The following is a 21,855-nucleotide window of genomic DNA, read 5'->3' as shown; positions in this document are numbered from 1 at the left end:
GCTCTCTCTCTTTTTATTGAAAGGTCCTGTAGGAATGTTGAACCATTTACACTTCTCAGCCATAATTTCTGAATTTCCCATTAAGGGTCTCACTATGTAGACCAACAGCATCACTCTCAGTGGTTGACAGTAGCCTCTTGCTTTCAGTCTTTTTCTTCTACTCTGCCAAGTCTCAGGAATATTGAAGTGGAAAAATTACAAGGATCCAGCACTCTCGTTTGTGTGATCAATGGCAGTCCAGTCAAAGATGAGGGGCAGGCAGGCCTGCCAAAGGAGCAGCAACATCGTTGGGTTTCAGGAGAGCTGACATCCAGAGCAGCAAACAGTTGCTTCCTGACTGACCACACTGAAAGGGATGAAGTGGCCTGGTGCTCTGCTTGACCTGTGGAAACCACCAGGTGGAGGACCAGATCCAGCAGGGAAGCACTGGCCTGGAAATGGACTGTTAAGCTGTTCCTTCTTCTAATAATATCAGTTAATGGAACATATTGGTCAATCACCCTCCCCTGCTTCTCATGCCAACCTAATTGTCCAGCAATGGAGACCTGGCTGAAGCAAAAAAGCACTTTCATTTGTACAAAATCAACAGAAGTCTTGCACATGGTTTTCATTCTATAGAAAGAAGTGGACTTTGCTCAATGGATAGGGCATCCGCCTACCACATGGGAGGTCTGCGGTTCAAACCCTAGGCTTCCTTGACCCGTGTGGAGCTGGCCCATGTGCAGTGCTGATGCGTGCAAGGAGTGCCATGCCACACAGGGGTGTCCCCCGCATAGGGGAGCCCCACAAGAAAGGAGTGCACCCCGTAAGGAGAGCCGCCCAGTGCGAAAGAAAGCGCAGCCTGCCGAAGAATGGGGCAGCACACACACAGAGCTGACACAAGATGATGCAACAAAAAGAAACACAGATTCCCATTGCCACTGATAAGGATAGAAGCAGTAACAGAAGAGCATGCAGTGAATGGACACAGAGAGCAAACAACTGGGGTGGGGGGGCAAGGGGAGAGAAATAAATAGATAATAAATCTTTTAAAAAAAATACTTTTGCTGTTCCAAAGTCTCTTTGTGAAGGCTTATTTAAGAAGGACCATTTGCTAAATTGGGAACAGGCCAATTTAGGAAGGAGAAACATGTAAGTCTAAGTTTCAGAGTACCTACAAGAACCATTTTGTCGTAAGCTCTTGGTAACTGTCTGTTGTCACATTATGAGAACAGGAAGATTCTTCTTTCCCTCACCACCTAAAATGAGAATCCTACAGTCATCTAAGAGTCGACTTACTAAGTAGGCATAAACGAATGCCCCAAAAGAGTTCAGTTTGAATCTCCCAGGAGCACTCAAGATTGTTAACTTTTATTAAGTATCTACTCTAGGACTGGTATCATGAAGATTTTAATTCCTTTTACCAAATCATTTTCACTTTTTTTTTTCACAGTATAGGTGGGAAAGGAGGTGATGATGAAATGTTGCTATTGGAGTTTCTTTATTATTAATTACCTATATGTTGCCTCCTTACCTTGATTGTTCCAGTTCCAGTGTCCATGCCTGGCCCATGAGTCCAGTGATCTGGTTTTCTCTTTCATTGTACAGATATGGAACCCACACATTTGGAATTTTTAAGAAGCTGGGAATTCCTGGGTCAACACCTCTGCCTTTTCTGGGAACTATTCTGGGTTCTGCAATGTGAGTGTCCCTCTTTTGAATCCTTTGTTTGCGAATACCCATCTGATTCCATGGGTAAAAATGCCCTTCCTCTGGAGGAACTTCTGAGGTTCTACATGTTCTGGAAAGGGTGTCATGGGCCGAGCATGGTGGCCTGTTTAGCTCTTGGGCTCTGGTGTCAACTGGTTGTCAGTCTGATAGTCCAACTCTCTGGAAGATCTACCAAAGGACTTAATATTCAAATGCTGTGCACATCACAAAGACGGTTCATTTTCATTCAGGTGCAGGCTCCTGGAAGGCATAGTGGTCCTATGGATTAGGAGGATAGCATGACAGAGATTGGGAAAAGTTCATTAAACTAGGTGTGCTGGATTCAAACTTTTTTTCTAAGCTTTTTCCTCCTTCCTTCCTGGGTAGGCCAAGGATTCACTCTCTCATCATTTCCACATACTGGACTTCTCCTGACAACTGCTGACTTCTCTGTGATTATTTCCATGGCTTCATCCCAACTTTGCTACCCATGATGTCTTTCGGAGATCTGAGAGCTAAACAAGAGCTTTCTGCTTTCTTTTCCTTCAAAGCAGACACCCTGGGAGTGATTCTGTCCAAGTTGTAGCTGAAAGCAAGACAAGATTATGGCTATCAGATTTTAACACTAAAAGGTTTATGAAATACTGACTCAGTCATATTCATCGGTGGGGAAAAAAAAACAACAGTGAAAAGGCGATGCTTTGATGAAATTATTAAAAATTGAATTTAACTTTAAAACCAAGTTGAACAGGATATCATATATGCTACATGATGTGATCATCTGAATCCTGGTGGAACCTATGTGACTAACTCCAATGGAAGCTCTTCTTAGGGACCAGCAGGGAGATGAGACGCTCAGCAGGAATATGACAGGTTCACCTCCAGAAGGCCAGCAGACAAGGCATTGGGCACAGGCTGCTTTCTGCTCAGTTTTCCTTTCCCACAGACCTCAGACTTGTTTCTCAGACTCCAATTCTGACTGAGTCCTCCGTGTCCCAATATCATATAAGACAAGTATACATATACACACATGAATGTATAATATACATACATGGTGGGGTTTTTTTTGGTATTTTTAGGTGTAAACCTTTATAAATTTGGGTTAAGCAAACATTTCTTTGATAAAACATCCAAAGAACAAATGACACAAGAAAAGCATATACATTTTCAGCAAACTTAAAAACATTTGTCTTGCAAATGATATTATCAAGAAAGTAAAAATGCAACACAGTGTGGTAGAAAGTGTTTTTTTTTACACTTTTTAAATTAAAGTTAATAGATGACAAAAAACATTACATTAAAAAACATTTAAAAAAAAACAAGAGGTTCCCGTATACCCTGCTCCCCACCCCCCCACCCCATCATTTTTGTAAATTGTGTTTTTTTGAAGATATATACATCAGGCACACAAAAAAAGTTACTTTAAAAAATATAAGAGGTTCCCGTATACCCCCACCCCCACCCCACTCCTCCCACACCAACAACCTCCTCCATTATTGTGGCACACTCACCGCACTCAGTGAACACATTCTGGAGCACTGCTGTACTACATAGATAATAGTTTATGCTGTAGTTCACACTCTCCCCCAATACATTCAGTAGGTTATGGCAGGATGTATAAAGATCATAATCTGACCCTGCAATATCATTTAGGACAACTCAAAGTGCCAAAAATGCCCCCACAGCACATCTCTTCTTCCCTCTCCCTGCCCTCAGCAACTACCATAGTCAATTTCTCCTCCTCAATGCTACAATTTCTTCTATTACTAGTCATAGTAGTTTTATAGTAGAATTGCAAATCCACTCTAATCCATACTTTATTCCTCCATTCCTTGGACCCTGAAATGGTGATGTCCTCTCCACCTCTAGATCAAAAGGGGGCTTAGGTTACACATGGATGATGGATACAATTCCTCTACTTGTAGGTGTTGGCACTCTTGATTCCCTGGTGTGGTGTTTGACCATCTTCACCTCCCTGTTAGCTGACCTGGATAAGTCCAATGAACCAGAGAGTAGGAGCTGCAACTCTGCTGAGGCTCAGGGCCCAACTGGCACATGGGCAGTCCAGAGATTCAAGTCCCCTGAGTATGCACCATCCCTAGCACCAACCACAGGTTCAGTAATAGTGACAAGAGGCATGTGTAGGAAGGTCACATCTGAGTCCAGCTCCATTAAACTCAGGAGCAAAATCTCCAAGGTAGGACCCTCTGAAATGGTACAGAACTCCAAATCCATCTCCCATGACCATAGAACCTATGGATCTCCATAGCCTTCAGGAGAACCAGCACCTAGGGTTGTATCTGCTTTGGCTCTCTCTGGGGTCCTGCTGAGGCATGCATAAGCATGACTCCTCTGATGATCTCCTGACTCTTTTTGGAAGACTCTTAGCCATATCAACTCATTTGTCTTTGCCATTTCCCCCTTTTATTCAAGGTCAAAAAGCAGTTTTTAACACTTGATCCAATATGTAGGCTGAGATATTCTGCTGGTCTGAGTTGATACTTTTATTCAAGGTCTCTTTCTAGTTGCATCACCAGTTAGTGATTGGTAGTAATCCCTCAGCACCAGGGAGGCTCATTCCCAGGAGTCATGTCCCATGCTGGGGGGAAAGTTATACATTTACATGCTGAGTTTGGCTTAGAGAGTGGCCACATTTGAGCAATGTGGAAGCTCTCAGAAGGTAACTCTTAGGCACCCTGCAGCTCTGGGCCTAGTTCTTATTTCAGGCACACAGGCTTATAAGCATAGTTATCAGTATCAAGGACTCATTATTGGACCATCCTTCCTTGTTGGTCTTTACTGTTCCACTTGGGGAATTACTGTTGTTCCATTGGGGAATGTGACAGAGCTCCCCTGGGTAGGAACTCAGCACTCCCTCAGGTGACATTTTTAACTGTAACTACTATAAAAATACCCAACATATAACAGTACATTTTTATGTTCCCTATATATATGCCCTGGAGAATTCGCCCCCACTCATGTGCCCCCCATCAATAACACCCCACACCAGTGTTCCTCCCCTGCCATAGTTGAACCTCTCTGTGGTCCAAAACTTCTTCAACAATGAAGCCTAATATATTGCCAAATTCATTTAATAGGAAATTGAAATATAGTGGTGGGTTTGAAGTTTAGAAATAGAATACATAAAATTCTTAGAAATAATAAAATAAAATAAAAATAAATTGGTGTATTAATAAAATGAAATATATTATAAAGCATCACTGCAAACATTTTACCTTTTATCACTATAATAGGTGTTGACCAGTATGTACAGTGGGAAGGCACTTGCTTTCATTTCTTCCTCAGAGTCTACATTCTTTCTTTTCTTTTCATTTTTAATTTTGTCTTCAAAAATGTTTTAGATCACAGTACCTCACATACACAACATAAGGGACTCCCATATATCCAACATCAAACCCTTTTCCCCTTTCCCCAGCAATGATATTTTTACATGTTCAAGTTTTATTTGCTTCAGCTGATGTACAGATTTTGAAACATAGCTATCAAACATGGTTTCATTTTGGTTTACATTATGGTTTATATTTTAGTCTGTACAAATTTCTAAATGTTTATCTTCCTTATGTTTTACATTACAGTTTACATTTTAGTTTATACACTTTTATACACTTTTCTGTACGTTAACATGTCCTATATCTATCATTGCATGATCTTGTGGAACACTTACATTGCCCCCCAGTTGCCCTGCTTCCATCTATTCTATACCTCTCTCCCTCTCCCCTCAGGGCCCACAGTGACAATCAATCTTTACTACTTGAGAGACTATATTTACAGATACTGCAACAATGCTGAGGGCTTGACATACTAGACTGCCCTAACTAATTGAGAGCCACTGATTTTCTGGAGAGACACAATTCCCTCTATTCTGGAACATCAGGTGTCCCCAGGATGTGGGCACACCTTCACACCCATTGTATGGGTCTCCACACAATGATTTAACACACTATGACAAAATGAGCACTCACACACTCCCTAGTAACTTCCCCCTGTACCAGATGCCCCCCGCTTAAGCACCTTAAACACCTAATTCTTCCTTATTATATTTTCTAAAGAGTTTTTCAGCATTATAGCTTCAAACATATACCCGACATTCTCCCATATTCAACTGTTTCCCCCAGCCCTCCCCAAAATTCCTTGGGCCTTCTGACCCTAGCCCCTGTCAAGTACACAAAGCCCCAGCCAAAGGTATCCCTAGGCCCCCATCTTATCCCTTCCCTGTACAAATACTTACCTCAGTTTATCATAGACTTCACCCATGTAGGCATCAGATCGCAACATTCCTCTCCCCACCAAATTCCTTTAAGCCTCTCTTCCAGTCTCTAGCTCTCTGAGACAGCTCGATTTGCTTGTTTCATATCAGAGAGGTCATGTAGTATTTGTCCTTCAATGTCTAGCTTGCTTCACTTAACATAAGGTCCTCAAGATTCATCCATGTTATCACGTGTGTTTGTACTATATTCCTTCTTATAGCTGAGTAGTATTCCATTGTATGTATATTCCACATTTTAGTTATCCATTCATCTATTGATGGGCATTTGGGTTGATTCCAACTTTTGGCAATATTGAATAATGCTGCTATGAACATTGGTGTGCATATTTCGGTTTGTGTCCTAATCTTCAGTTCTTCTGGGTATATACCCAGCAGTGGAATTGCTGGGTCATATGGCAAATCTATAGCTAGTTTTTTGAGAAACCGACAAACTGTCCTCCAGAATGGCTGGATCTTTCTGCATTCCCACCAGCAGTGGATGAGTGTTCCCATTCCTCCACATCCTCTCCAGCACTTGCAGTCTTCTGTTTTTTTGATAGCTGCCAGTCTTATGGGAGGAGATGCTATATCATTGATTTGCATTTCCGTAATAGTTAGTGATTTTGAGCATTTTTTCATGTGCTTTTTAGCCATTTGTATTTCTTCTTTGGAGAAGCATATGTTCAAATCTTTTCCCCATTTTTAAAAATGGATTGTCTCTTTATTTTCAAGATATAGGAGTTCTATATATATGCAGAGTATAAATCTCCTATCAAATATATGGTTACCAAATATTTTCTCCCATTGTGTAGGCTCTCTTTTCACATTCTTGACAAACTCCTTTGACATGCAAAAGGCTTTAATTTTGAGGAAGTCCCATTTATCTATTTGTTCTTTTTCTGCTTGTACTTTGGGTGTGAAGTTCATGAAGCTGTTTCTTATTACAAGGTCCTGAAGATGCTTCCCTACATTGTTTTCCAAGGTCTTGATAGTCTTGATTTTTGTATGAGGTGTGAGATGGTAATCCTCTCTCCTTTTGCATATGGACATCCAATTCTCTAGGCACCATTTGTTGAAGAGGCCATTCTTTCCCAGTTGAGTGGGCTTGGTGGCTTTGTCAAATATCTGATGACTGTATATATGAGGATCTATATCAGAACTCTCAATTCAGTTCCATTGGTTAGTGTGTCTATCCTTGTGCCAATACCATGCCATTTTCACTACTGTAGCTTTGTGATATGATTTGAAGTCAGGTAGTGTGATTCCTCCAGTTTCATTTTCCTTTTTCAATATTTCTTTGGCTACTCAGGATCTCTTTCTTTCCAAATAAATTTCACAGTTAGTTTTTTCAGTTCATTAAAGAATGCTGTATTGACTTTTATTGGGATTGCATTGAATCTGTAGATCAGTTTTGGTAGGATAGACATCTTAATATTTAGTCTTCCTATTCATGATCAGAGAATATTCTTCCATGTATTTAGTTCTTCTTTGATTTCCTTGAACAGTGTTTGCAGTTTTCTGTGTATAAGTCTTTTACATGTTTAGTTAAATTTATTCCTAGGTATTTGATTTTTTATTTACTGTTGTAGTTAGTATTTGTTTCTTGATTTCCTCCTCAGATTGCTCATCATCAGTGTACAGAAAGGCTACTGATTTTGGGGCATTGATCTTATACCCTGCAACTTTACTGAACTCATTTATAGGTTCTAGAAGCTTTGTTACAGACTTCTCAGTGCTTTCTATGTATAGGATCATGTCATCTGCAAATAGTGAAATTTCTACTCCTTCCTTTCCTGTTTGAATCCCTCTTATATCTCAGTCTTGACTCAGTGCTCAAGCAAGTACTTCTAACACAATGTTAAATAGAAGGGGTGATAGTGGGTATCCTTGTCTTGTTCCTGATCTTAGAGGGAAATGTTTTAGAATTTCACCATTGTAAATGATGTTAGCTGTGTGCTTTTCATATATACCCTTTGTTCTGTTCAGAAAGTTTCCTTCTATTCTGATCTTTTGCAGTGTTTTTATCAAGAAAGGGTGCTGTATTTTGCCAGATGCTTTTTCTGCATCTATAGATATGATCATGTGATTTTTTTCCCTTCAATCTGTTTATGTGGTGTATTACATTAATTGATTTTCTTATGTCGAACCATCCTTGCATACTGGGAATGAAATCCACTTGGTCATGGTGTATAATACATTTAATGTATTGTTGCATACAATTAGCAAATACGTTGTTGAAAATTTTCATATCTAGATTCATTAGAGAGATTGGTCTGTAATTTTCCTTTCTTGTGATACCTTTGTTTGGTTTTGGTATTAGGGTACTGTTGGCATCATAGAATGAGTTATGCAGTGTTCCCTTCACTTCCAATTTTTGGAAGAGTTTCAGTTCTTTCCAGAATGTTTTGTGGAATTCACCTGTGAAGTCATCTGGCCCAGGACTCTTGTTAGTTGGGAGGTTTTTAATAACTGATTCTATCTCTTTATTGTGATGGGTTTGTTGAGGTCATCAATTTCTTCTTTCATCAATGTAGGCTGCTTATGTGTTTCTAGGAATTTATTTCCTCTAAATTGTCATTCTTGTTGGAATATAGCTTTTCAAAGTATCTTCTTATGATAGTCTATTTCAGTGGGGTCAGTGGTGATATCCCCTTTCTCATTTCTTATTTTGTGTATTTGCATCTTCTCCCTTTTTTTTCTTTGATAGTGTAGCTAAGGGTTTGTCAATTTTATTGATCTTCTCAAAGAACCAGCTCTTAGTTTTGTTTATTTTTTTGAGTGCTGTCTTATTTTCTATTTCATTTAGTTCTGCTCTGATCTTTGCTATTTCTTTCTTCTTCCTTTGAGATTAGTTTGTTTATTTTCTACTAATTCCTCCAATTGTGCAGTTAGTTCATTTTAACTCTTTCTTCTTTTTTGATGTATGAATTTATGCCTATAAATTTCCCTCACAGTACAGCTCTTGCTGCATCTCATAAGTTTTGATATGTTGTATTATCATTTTCATTAGTTTCAAGGCAGTCATTTATACCTGTTGAGATTTCCTCCTTGACCCACTGATTTTCTAAGAGTGTTTGTTTAGCTTCCATATGTTGGTGTCAGATCTGGGTCTCTGGCTCTTGCAGATTTCCAGCTTCATTGTACAGTGGACAGGGAAGTTATTTTGTATGATTTCAATCTTTCTGAACTCATTGAGACTTTCTTTGTGGCCTAGCATGTGGTCTATCTTGGAGAATGAGCCATGTACCTTTGAGAAGAAAGTATATTCTGCTGTATTTGGGTATAATATTCTGTATATGTCTATTAGGTTCACATTCTCTAATATATTGCTCAAAGTCTTGGTTTCTTTATTGATTCCCTTTGAGATGTCCTGTCAAATGGTGATGGTGGTGTGTTAAAGTCCTTCACTATAATTGTAGAGGCATCTATTCCTTCACTTAGTTTCTCCATTGTTTGTCTCGGGTATTTGGAGGCACCCTTGTTAGAGGCATTAATGTTTATGATTGTTCTTCTTGAAAGATCATCCCTTTCACTAATATGTAGTGTCCATCTTTGTCTTTCACAATAGTTTTGCATTTAAAGTCTATTTTAAGTACCAACTGATGATGCAACTAGAAAATGACCTTGAATTAAAGGTTCAATGCAGATCAGCAGAATATCCCTGTCTACATATAATAACGTGACTTTAAAATGCTGTTTGACCTAATGTAAGGGGGAAATGGAAAGGAGAAATGAGTTTATATGGCTATGAGTCTCTAAAAAAAAAAGTCTATATGGCTGGAGGTTGTCAGAAGGATTGCCCTTATGCACAACTGAGCAGAGTCTAAGAGACAGATAAAGTAGATACAACCCCAGGTATTGGTTCCTTTGAGGGCTAAAGAGACCCACGGGTTCTATGGTCATGGCAGATGGGGTTCACTGCCATGTCAGATGGCCCTTCTTTGGAGCTGGTGTTTCTGCGTGATGGAACTGTACTCAGATGGGATCTCTTTTCACAAGACTTTCATGCTACTTTACTGGAATTGTAGATGGTGTTGGGGTTTAAGATTATTTAGGGGATTTGAATCTCTGGGCTGACAATATGATAGCCAGGCCCTGAGCCTCAACAGACTTCAGCTCCTACACTCTGATTTATTGGACTCACCCCACTCAGCTAAGATGGAGTTGAAGAAAGACAACCACCACACCATGGAGCCTAGAGTGCCTACAACTGAAAGCAGGAGGATTGCATCCAGTATCCATGTGGAATCTGAGCCTCCTCTTGACATAGAGGTGCAATGGACACAACCAATCCAAGGTCCACAGAGAAAAGGTGGCATTGGTGTGGAAAAAGAGGCCATGGTGGCTGATGGGTATGGGGAATGGGAAGAAGAGATGAGATGTGGAGGCGTTTTTGGGACTTGGAGTTGCCCTGGATAGTGCTCCAGGGGCAATTACCGGACACTGTAAACCCTCCCAGGGCCCACTGGATGGAACGTGGGAGAGTATGGGCTATGATGTGGACCATGACCATGAGGTGCAGAGATGCCCAGAGATGTACTTATCAAATGCAATGAATGTGTCATGATGATGGGAGTGAGTGTTGCTAGGGTGGGGAGTGGTGGGGTGGGGGTGGTGGGGTTTAATGGGACCTCATATATTTTGAATGTAATATTTTTACAAAATGAATAAAATTAAAAAAAATAAAAATAAAGTCTATTTTGTCTGATATTAATATAGCTACACCTGCCCTTTTCTGGTTATTGTTTGCCTGTAAAATTGTTTTCCAGCCATTCACTTTCAACCTCCTTGAATCCCTGGGTCTAAGATGTGTTTCTTGAAGACAGCATTTAGATGGGTCATAAATTTCTGTATCTAGTCTTCCAATCTGTGTCTCTTAACAGGTGAGTTTAATCCATTGATATTCAGTGTTATTACTTTCAAGGAATTACTTATATTAGCCATATTTTCTTTGGATTTGTGTTTGTCATATGTTGTTTGGGTTTTTTTTTCCTCTCTCTTTTTGTCATTGTAGTTGATCTTACACTCTCCTCCAACTCTGTCTCTCCTGTTTTTTTCTTTCCTCCTGCAGAACTCCCTTTAGTATTTCCTTAAGGGCAGGGTTCTTGTTGGCATACTCTTTCAATTTCTGTTTATCTGTGAATATTTTGAACTCTCCATCATTTTTGAAGGCTGGCTTTGCTGGACAGAGTATTCTTGGTTGGAAATTCTTTTCCTTTAGTACCTTGACTATGTCATATCATTGCCTTCTTGCCTCCATGGTTTCAGATGAGAAGTCAGCAGTTAATCTTATGGAGCCTCCCTTGTATGGAATGATTCTCTCTTGCTGCTTTTAGTATTTTCTCTTTGTCTTACACATTGGATAATTTGACAATTTTATGTCTTAGGGTAGGCCTGTTGGTATTTGTTGTTTTGGAATTTGCTGTGCTTCCTGGACATGTACATGCATCTCCCTCAATAGGTTTGGGAAATTTTCAGCCATTATTTCCTCCGACACCCCTTCTGTCCCCTTTCCCTTCTCTTCTCCTTCTGGGATGCCTATAATGTGTATGTTTGCATGTTTTGCATTGCCATTCAAGTCCCTAAGTCCCTGCTGGATTTTTCCTATCTTTTTATTGATCAATTCTACTATCTGTTTGATTTCAAATATACTGTCTTCCACATCGCTAATTTTTTCCTTGGCCTCTTCAAATTTGCTGTTATTTGCTGAGAGTATATTTTTGATTTCTTGCATTGTGCAGTTGATCCCCATCATATCCATTATCTTTTTGTGCATGATTACAATTTTTCTGTATGCCCTCCAAGGGTTTTCTTAATATGCTTAATCTCTTCCTTCACTTCATTTAATTTGTCCATGATATGTGTTTTGAGAGCTTTAATTATTTGTTCGGTGTTCCATTTTTCTTCCTGGTTTTTAGTTTGTTCATTGGATTGGGCCATGTTTTCCTGATTATTGGTATGGTCTGTGGTTTTTTGTTGCTGTCTGGTCATCATTTTGTCTTGTTGGGTTTATTCAGTTGATTAGCTTCTTCATCTCAGGGTTTAATTAGTTGTTGTTTTTGTGTGCATGTTAAGTCTTCTCTTTGTCACTTTGTTCTTCTTATTCTATTTCCTTATTGTGAGCTATGTTCCCTTGAAGGAAAATATTAGGGCCAGAGAAAGCAAAAGGGGTAAGAAAATAAAATATAATAGTATTATTGATAGTGAATGTTAGCAGAAGAACCATGTGAGATCTAGGAGGATGGGTATTGAACTCACGTAAGTAGTGTATACTTATAACTGTAAAAAAGTGGAGTACCTATAATGAGATAGTAACCTGAATATGGGGAGGAATATAGTATGAATTAAAAGGCCAGTGTGGTCAGAAGAGAGAGAAAGAGAAAAGAAAGGACAGTAATATAAATAGTGAATAAAAGATAGAAAATCGATTAGAGGTATTAGAGATAAAAAGTCAGAAATATCGGGAGCTAAACAAATAGACTCAGAATGTAAGAGAAACAATAAATGATGGAGGATAGAATGATGTAAAGGAAAGGGGATAGCATTGGTAGCCAAAATCAGTACACACAGAAAAGAGGAAATTGAGGATGAAGATGCACAGTAAAAAAGAAATATTGCCTGCAGCACCTAATATAAAAAAAGAAAAAAGAAGAAAAGAAAAATAAAAGGGAAAAAAAAAATTTTTTAAAGCAAGCCAGAAAAAGAGAAAGGAAAAAAAGGGAAAAGGGAGGGGCACAGGGAGGATAAGGGGGAAAAAAAACAAGAAAACAAACCAGCAAAAAAGACCAGATAAGGCCTCAAGCAGGGAATCCTCTTGGCAATTGAATACACTGTTTAGAAGTCTGACCTTCCTCCTTTCTCCCTTCCTCACTTTCTTCTCTCCCAGGGAAGCAGGGAGGCTGCATGAGGGCTCCTGTAGGAAATTCAAATGGGTCCCTGGTGAACCAACTCACTTCAGAAAATAATGTCTCTTAATTTCTTGAAAGAGAGCACCCTCCCCTTGCCAGGAACCCTAAATATGCTATTGGCAGCCTGGAAAGCCCACCCTACTATCCCTCTCCCTTAGGTGTACTAGCTGGGGCTAGTTAATTTTCTGACCCCGCCTTCTCCTGGACCAAGTTTCCTATCCTAGGGCATTTAGGTAAATCAGGCTCTCTCAGCAGATTCTCCTCTCCTCTCTTCCTAGGCTCTCCCCAAGCCAGCTTATATGCTCCTCCAAACTCAATAAAAGGGGGGGACCAGAAAATTGAACCTGCACTCCTTGCGTTCCTCTGTACCTCCCACCTAAACTTCCACTCCCAGAGTTAGTCCATGACCAGAGGGATAGGACAAATCCAGGTTCCTGGGAGTGCTAGGCTCAGGAAACACAACCCCAGGACAATGTGGACTTGGGGTAAGTAGGTCTGCGAAATGTGGGTTGTGGGGGTTCAGGGAACATGGAACTGTGGTTCACACATTGGAGTCACTTCATCATTATGGATCCTTTTCCTCTTGAAAAATGGTTCTCAAGGCTAGGAGTGCATAAAGGACCCCTGGAAGAGCAGATCCTTGGATCCCACCCAGCCTGTACCAAACTGGAAGATTTGGAGACTTGGGTGGAATAATTTTTAAGTTTTAACCAATGGTTGAAGAAATACTTGGGCACGTGTGAGATGAAGATTTTTTTGTCTTTATTTATTTTTTTAATATTATATTCAAAAAATATGAGGTCCCTATATGTCCCCCACCCCCCTCAGCCCACTCCTCCCCCCATAGCAGCAATCTTATCCATCATCATGAGACAACTGACTAGTCAAGGATTCCAAAGAGAGAAATGATATGGAAGCTGCCATTAGCTATTTGTCAATTTTGTTACATACAACTTCACTTTATTACCTCCTCATGATGGGGAGACAGGAATCATGCAAGCAACATGATGAATGTGGCTGTGAAACAGACCTAGGCTTCCCCTCAGTGACTCATGTAGTGGCTCAGCACAAGGAGACTCATTACCTACAGTAACCTTCTGAGCTTCAGACTATTTTAAAAATGTACAGCTGCGGGGGACTGCAGCAAGTTTTGGATATGATGGCTGAACCACTTAAAATCCTCTGTGGTGTAAAAGAACAGGTGATTTGGGGCAATCTTCCATTTTGTTCATCCATCTTTCTTTCTACCCATTATCTATTGTATTAGAAATTTTCTAACTTCAATGCTACCAAAGATTGTCTTTAATAGTTCAAATGGTGTTCCCCTTTTCTTGAGGTTTCACTCAACTATTGTCTTTATTGATAATAAAATTATTAAACATTGGGGAAAAAATATACCAAATTTAAGATATGGTCTGTAGTTAGTAGTAATCTTTTGATGATGCTATGTCATAGTTTGTAATAAACTATGTTGTTGTTTCACAACAATACAAGGTGTTGCTGCTGGGGTGATGAATAGGAGTTCTGTATGATGATATGCATGTTTGTTGTATAAGTTCACAACTTTTACTCTACTTAATGTATATGTATGTTAAACATATCTTAAACATACAAAAATTACAGAGAATGATGTCATGAATACTCATGTGCCCACCCCCTGGAATTTACAAATGTTCTCATGTTATCTGTAACCACAATCTCAGTCAAGTACTATTTGTATTTATTTTATTTTATTTTTTTAATTATCTTTTTTTAAGTTAGTAGATCACACAAAATATTACATTAAAAAACATGAGGTTCCCATATAACCTACTCCCCACCCCCAACCCCATCAATTTTTTAATTGTGTTTTTTGAAGATACATAGATCACAAAAAATGTTACATTCAAAAAATATAAGAGGTTCCCTTATACCCCCCACTCCCCCTCACCCCACTCCTCCCACATCAACAACATCTTTCATCATTGTGGCACATTCATTGCATTTGGTGAATACATTTTGGAGCACTGCTGCACTGTATGGATTATAGTTCACATTGTAGTTTACACTCTCTCCCTATATATTCAGTGGGTTATGGCAGGATACATAATGTCCAGCATCTGCCCCTGCAATATCATTTAGGACAACTCTAAGTCTGGAAAATTTCCCACATCACATCTCTTCTTCCCTCTCCCTGCCCCCAGCAACTACTGTAGTTGCTATTTGTCTTTAAAATTTCTAACCTATTTGAACGATTTTACTCTTCATTTCATGAAGTCTAAAGTGGCTTCTGTGGTCTGAATGCTGCTGTGTATCACACCCTAACTTAAACTAAAAGGAAATGTGCTGTGTATTGTACAATTAGGTGCATAAATTATGGAAAGTTGGGAAGGAAATCAGGTTTCCCAGGCATGGATCCAGCCGCAGAATCCATCTTGGAAAGTTTAATCAGGTCTGTTTTCCCGGTACAGGAGTTTTGAGGATCCACAGCCTGTGCTGGTCATCATGGATCGAGGTATGATCAAGACAATACTGGTGAGAGAATGTTACTCTACCTTCACAGACCGGCGGGTAGGTAGCTTTTACTTAACTCCCCTTTTATTCCTCTAGCAGCCTCATGGGTGCATTTCCCACAACTATATACTACAAGATCAAACCAGGAATATGACATTAGAAAATTCCACATAGCTTATGTGGATTTCATTAGTTTCAGGAGCAGTCATTTATGTGTATGTGTGTGTGTGTGTGTGAATGTTTGTGAGTATGTGTAACTATGCCACTGTGTCACATTTGTAGTATTGTGTAAACCTCCATATCAAGATACAGAAGTTTCTATCCCACAAATTTCATAGTTGCAGGTGGTAACCTCTCTTTTCTTTTAACTGGGATATGGCAGAGCAAACAGTTCTTGTTTTGATGAGACCAAATTACCTATTTTTTTCTTTTATGAATTGTGCTTTTGTTGATGAGTCTGAAAACTCTTCGTCAAGCAGTAGGTTCTCAAAGATTTTCTCCCAATTTCTTTCCTAAATGTTTTGTGGCATTATGTGGGATGCTGTGGTCCATTTTGACTTAGTTTTCAACAGAATGTGAAGTTTAGGACAAAGTTAATTTTTTTTCTTATGGGTGTCCAATTGGTTTGACATCATTTGTTGGAAAAGCTATGCTTGCTCCTTTGAATTGCTCTTGCACCATTAAAAAAAATGACCATATTTGCATTTTCTGTTTCTCCTTCTCTATCCTGTTCCACTGATCTCAGTGAATATCCCAAGGCTAGGACTGCACAGTCCTGAACACTCTAGTTCCATTGTAAATCTTACTATGTAGAGTCATTTCTCCACTTTATTCTTCTTTTACAGATCTGTTTTTCTATTTTAAATCATTTTCTTTTCCCTCCAAATTTAGAGTAAGCTTCTCTCTCTCTCTACAGTAGCCCTTTTTAAGATGTTGAAAAGAATAGGATGAACCTATAGATAAATTTGGGGATGATTGAAGTCTTTGCTATGTTGAATCTTCCAAACAACGAGCACAGTATGTCTCTCCACTTATTTAGGTTTATTTTTAATTCTTTCTTCAGCATTTTATTATTATAGTAAAAAGATCTTGAACATATTTTGAACAGATATATACCTAAGTATTTCATTTGCTTTGGAGTGAGCAATCATTCATGGTTTTGTTTTGTTATTTTAGTTCCAACTGTTTCTTGTTATTATATAAAATGAATTGGTTTTGCATGTTGATCTTGTATCTTGTAACATTGCTGAACTCACATATTAGGGTTTGGAAGTTTCAAGGTTTTTTCTTTCTTTTTTGTTTTGCTTGAGATCTTAGATTTTCTATTTTGACAATTACATCATCTAAAATAAGAGATAGTTCTATTACTTTCTTTCCAATCAGTGTATCTTCTATTTATTTTTCTTGTCTTATTGCACTAACTATGATTTCCAGTATGTTGTAGTAGAGAGTGATAAGATGGACATCTTTCCCTCATTTCATATCTAAGTGGAAAACACCAGTATAATGTTAAAAGTAGATTTTCATGTTGATCTCCATTAAGTTGAGGAAATTTTCCCATCCTCCTACTTTAGTGAAAGTTGTTTTTTGTTTGTTTTTTTATCATGAATGGGTGTAGGTAATCCTCTGAAACTAAAAATTGCTTTGAACTCTAGCCTCTTGGTCCACTGGGGATTATAAAATATTCCCTCTACTTACCTGAAGATGAATATTGGAAGAGAATATGAACATTGCTGACTCCAACATTCTCCAGTGGAAAGCTCAAGGAGGTAAGAAAAGAAGTGGCCTTTCCTTAGGAACTTGAAAAATGAATCTAGGTACAAGCAGAAATAACATCATTATCCCTTTCTAAAGGGGTATTCAACTGAGTTTGAACTTATTAAAAATTATCTTTTGTGGATAAATCAAGGAGACATACCTGATTCATTATAAATATCACATATGCTCCATGCTTGGTGAAGCCCAGTCTTTCCAGATTTTTAGTCTCCTCATTTACCCACTGGTGATGCTGTGCTTTGTGTTCAGATGTTCCCCATCATTTCCCAGCACAAAGATGTGCTGGTGAAGAACCTGAAGAAGAAAGCAGAGAGAGACAAATCTGTCACCCTGAAAGAGTAAGTGGTTTGGGGCTGCTTCAACTCTGATCATGGTCACGAGCCTTCCAGCTGCCTGCAAGGAGCTGACACATTTAGTGTCAAGTTATACTTGTGATTAAACCAAAGCCATTGTGTGGTTTACAAAACCCCAATAAGCAACCTAAGAAGGGGAGAGACTGATTAAACGACAGGGCAGCAGGAACGAACACATGAGCCAGGATGAATTCACTTGCCTAGTTGTCACATTGGATATTTGGAAGAATGTCCAAGAGAAGGTTCTGGATATGTGAGACCATGCACTGTCTTGCCCAGGAGTTTGAATTTGCGGGCATTTCTTGTTGAAGGTGCTGGGGAAGGGTAGCGAGTGATGCTGATTTTAGATTCCCCCATCTCTCCTTCTCTATTCAGTGTCTTCGGGGCCTTCAGCTTGGACATGATCATGAGCACGTCATTTGGTGTGAACATTGATTCCCTCAACAACCCACAGGATCTCTTTGCACAGAAAGTCAAGAAGCTCACAAAAATGGATTTATTGAACCCACCGTTGTTCTTAATAAGTGTGTGCACCACTGCTTCCTTTCTCATTTTTAATAACATATTTATTGACATGTAGTTCACATACAATGCAATTCACACATTTACAGCATATAATTAAATGGTTTTTAGTATATTGAAAGTCATGTACCACCTTCATGATAATTTTAGAACATTTTCATCACCTCTGGCATGTCCTCCTTACCCTTTACCTACCACTCTGCCCTCCTCATGCTCATTCCTATGAAAGCTCTCATTACCTTCTGTCTCTGTAGATTTTGCTTTTCTGGACACTTCATATAATGGAATACTATAATATATGGTCTTTGGTGACTGGCTTCTTTAACTCAGGATATGTCAGATATATGGTTTTCAAAATTTTCTCACATTCTCTAGTTTGCCTTTTTACTCTTTTGAAAGTGTTTCTTGAAGTACAAAAATGTTTTAATTTTGAAGATATCCAACTTATGTAATTTTCCCTTTGTCATGCATACTTTTGGTCTCTTTTCTAGAATCCACTCCCAAATCAAGAATAATAAAGATTTACTTTTATTTTTCTAAGAGTTTAAAGTTTTGCTCTTACATTAAGGCATTGATCCATTTTGAGCTACTTTTTTACATATTATGTGGAGTGTCCAAATTCATCCTTTTGACTGTGGATACCCATCTGATCCAGCAGGATTTATTGAAAAGGCTATTCTCTGCCCATTGAATGGCCTTGGCATCTTTGCTGAAAATCACTTGACACTTAGACTTCTTTATGGAGTCTAATCCTATTGCAGTAAGCTATCTGTCTATCCTTATACCTTTACCAGTTTGCCTTGGTCCTTAAATCTTCACGGTAACTTTGAAATAGGCACTGTAAACCCTTTGTTAATCTTATTTTCAAAATTATTTTGGTTCTCCTAGAGCTCTTGCAATTCAATATTAATGTTAGAAGCAAATTGTAATTTTAAGAAAAAGACAGCTAGAATTCTTACAGGCATTCTATTGAACCTGTAGATCATTTTGGGGAATACTGCCATCTTTGCAATATCAATATATGTGATGCAGCTCAAACAGTGTTTAGATGGAAATTTGTCATTGTAAATAGTTACATTATAAGAGAAGAAAGATCTTAAATCCATAAACTAATATTCTACTTAAGACAGTGAAGACAGAAGAGCTTACAAAGGCAGAACATAGGAAATAGATTAGGATGGAAATTTTTGAAAAAGGAAGTAGGAAAAAAAAGAGAAAAATCAATGAAATCAAAACCAGTTCTTTGAGAGAATCACTGAAATTGAAAAAACTTGAGCTAGACTGCCCAAGAAAAAAAGAGGGAATATTCAAATTATTAGCATCAGAAATGAATGGAGGAATATCGACATTAGAAAACATAAAAAGGATTATAAAGGAAAAGTATGAAAAACAATTTACAAATGTTTTTTTCATTTAAAAATAAATTAGAAAACTTAGATGAAATGAATGAATTGCTAGGATGATAAAAACTATAAAAACTGCTTCAAAGAAGAAATAGACAAGTTTAATAAACTTAAAACAAGTGAAGAGGATCAATTAGTAATCAAAATTTTACCCACTGAAAAATAAGTCCAGGCCCTGAAGTCATCAGTAATGAATTCTATGAAATATTTCAAAAAGAATAAATACATTTTTTTCATAAGCTTTCCCCCAAAATAGAAGAGACAGAACATCCTTTCGTTTTTTCATTTGGAGTAGAAGTTCTTGAATAGCACCATTATCTGGAGCAGCAGACTCTGTGCTGGTTTCTGTAATGACATGCTAGAGTGAGGATAGAAGGCCATTAATCAAGGAATGTAATCATGACTCTTTGATAACCAAGGATGAAGAAAGGACAACTGGTCTCCCTTATGGTGGGGCCCTATCTGTGCACTTACCCTTGCTCAACCATGACTTTGAAGCCTCAAGTGACCCTGAGGGAAGGCCTTCTGTTTGAGATCCAGGCAACTTTGACTCTTCTCAATGTTCTAGTGAATTATAATTCTTCCTGTAAAATTATGCATTCTCACTATGATTTTTTTCTTTTCCCTGCAGCACTCTTTCCATTCCTTATCAGAATTTTTGAAGCAATGGATCTCTATCTGCTTCCAAAAGATGCAATTGACTTTATCACAAAAGTCATTTAAAAAGTGAAAGAAAGTCACCTCAAAGATAATCAAAAGGCAAAACCTGATGTAGGTACTATGAGTGTTTAAACTTCTTGATAATTTGTTGAAAAGTATATATATATATATATAATGTTATTTGTTGTTTTTTTTTTTCAAATATGGGCAAAGAAATGTAGGCTTTGGAGCAGAGATTTTGCATTTTGAGGAGAATGCAGAAGATGGAGTTTGGAGGTGGAACTAAGAGAATGAGTCACAGAAACAAGGTTTAAGATTTCTTAGTGGGATTAATATGCATTCCCTTCCCTCAACATGTTGTGGGATTTTTGTCTTTATTTTTTTTAACATTACATTAAAAAAATATGAGGTCCCCATATACCCTCCACCCCCTTTACACCACTCCTCCCCCCATAACAACAACTTCCTCCATCATCATGAGACATTCATTGCATTTGGTGAATACATCTCTGAGCACCGCTGCACCTCATGGTCAGTGGTCCACATCATAGCCCACACTCTCCCACATTCCACCCAGTGGGCCATGGGAGGACGTACAATGTCCAATAACTGTCCCTGCAGCCCCACCCAGGACAACCCCAAGTCCCGAAAACGCCCCCACATCTCATTTCTTCCTCCCACTCCCTACCCCCAGCAGCCACCATGGCCACTTTCTCCACACCAATGCCATATTTTCTTTGATTACTAATCACAATAGTTCATGAATAGAATACCAGTAAGTCCACTTTAATCCATAGTCTATTCCTCCATCCTGTGGACCTTAGAATGGTTGTGTCCATTCCACATCTATATCAAGAGGGGGCTTAGACTCCGCATGGATGCTGGATGCAATTCTTGTGCTTTCAATTGCAGGCAGTCTTGGCTCCTGGTGTGGTGGCTGACCTTCTTCACCTCCATGTTAGATGACTGGGATAAGTCCAATAAACCAGAGTGTAGGAGTTGCAAGTCTGTTGAGTCTCAGGGCCTGACTATCACATGGTCAGTCCAGAGATTCAGGTCCCCTGGGTATACATTAAACCCCAGCACCAACTACAGTTCCAGTAAAAGTAAAAGGAGAGATTTGTGGACAAAGATCACATCTAAGTCCAGCTCCATCACACAGAAACACAAACTTCAAAGTAGAGCCAACTGAGATGGCACTGAACTCCATCTGACATGACCATAGAACCTGGGGGTCTCTGTAGCCCTCAACAGAACCAATACCTGGGGTTGTATCTACTTTATCTGTCTCTGGGACTCTACTCTGGTGTGCATAAGGGCAACCTCTCTGAAAACCTCCCAGCTCTTTCTGGAGATTCATAGGCATATAAACTCATTTGTCCTTTCCCTTTCCACCTTTTCTTCAGGTCAAAAAGCATTTTGAACTCCTGGTATTATATGTAGACTGAGATATTCTGCTGGTCTGAGTTGACCCTTTTATTCAAGGTCATTTTCTAGTTACCATCATCAGCTGGTACTTGGTAGTAATCCCTTGGCACCAGGGAGGCTCATCCCTGGGAGTCATGTCCCATGCTGGGGGGAAGGCAACACATTTACATGCTGAGTTTGGCTTCAAGACTGGCCACATTTGAGCAACATGGAGGCTCTCAGGAAATAACTCTTAGGCACCCTGCAGCTCTAGGCCTTGTTCTTATTTCAGATTCACAGGCTCACAAGCATAGTTATTAGTATCAAGGTCTCATTGTTGGACCTTCCTTCTTTTTTGGTCTATGCCGTTGCACTTG

The 21,855-nt window shown here is 38.9% G+C and overlaps 1 pseudogene; it reads left to right on the top strand.

The window, feature by feature from the left end:
- The window catches only part of LOC101414178 (cytochrome P450 3A24-like), a 95,477-nt pseudogene that overhangs the window by 16,344 nt on the left and 57,278 nt on the right, over window positions 1-21,855 (top strand).

Source organism: Dasypus novemcinctus, chromosome 23 (assembly GCF_030445035.2).
Source record: "Dasypus novemcinctus isolate mDasNov1 chromosome 23, mDasNov1.1.hap2, whole genome shotgun sequence".
Lineage (NCBI taxonomy): Eukaryota > Metazoa > Chordata > Mammalia > Cingulata > Dasypodidae > Dasypus > Dasypus novemcinctus.
This window is presented reverse-complemented; position numbering and strand designations above follow the sequence as displayed.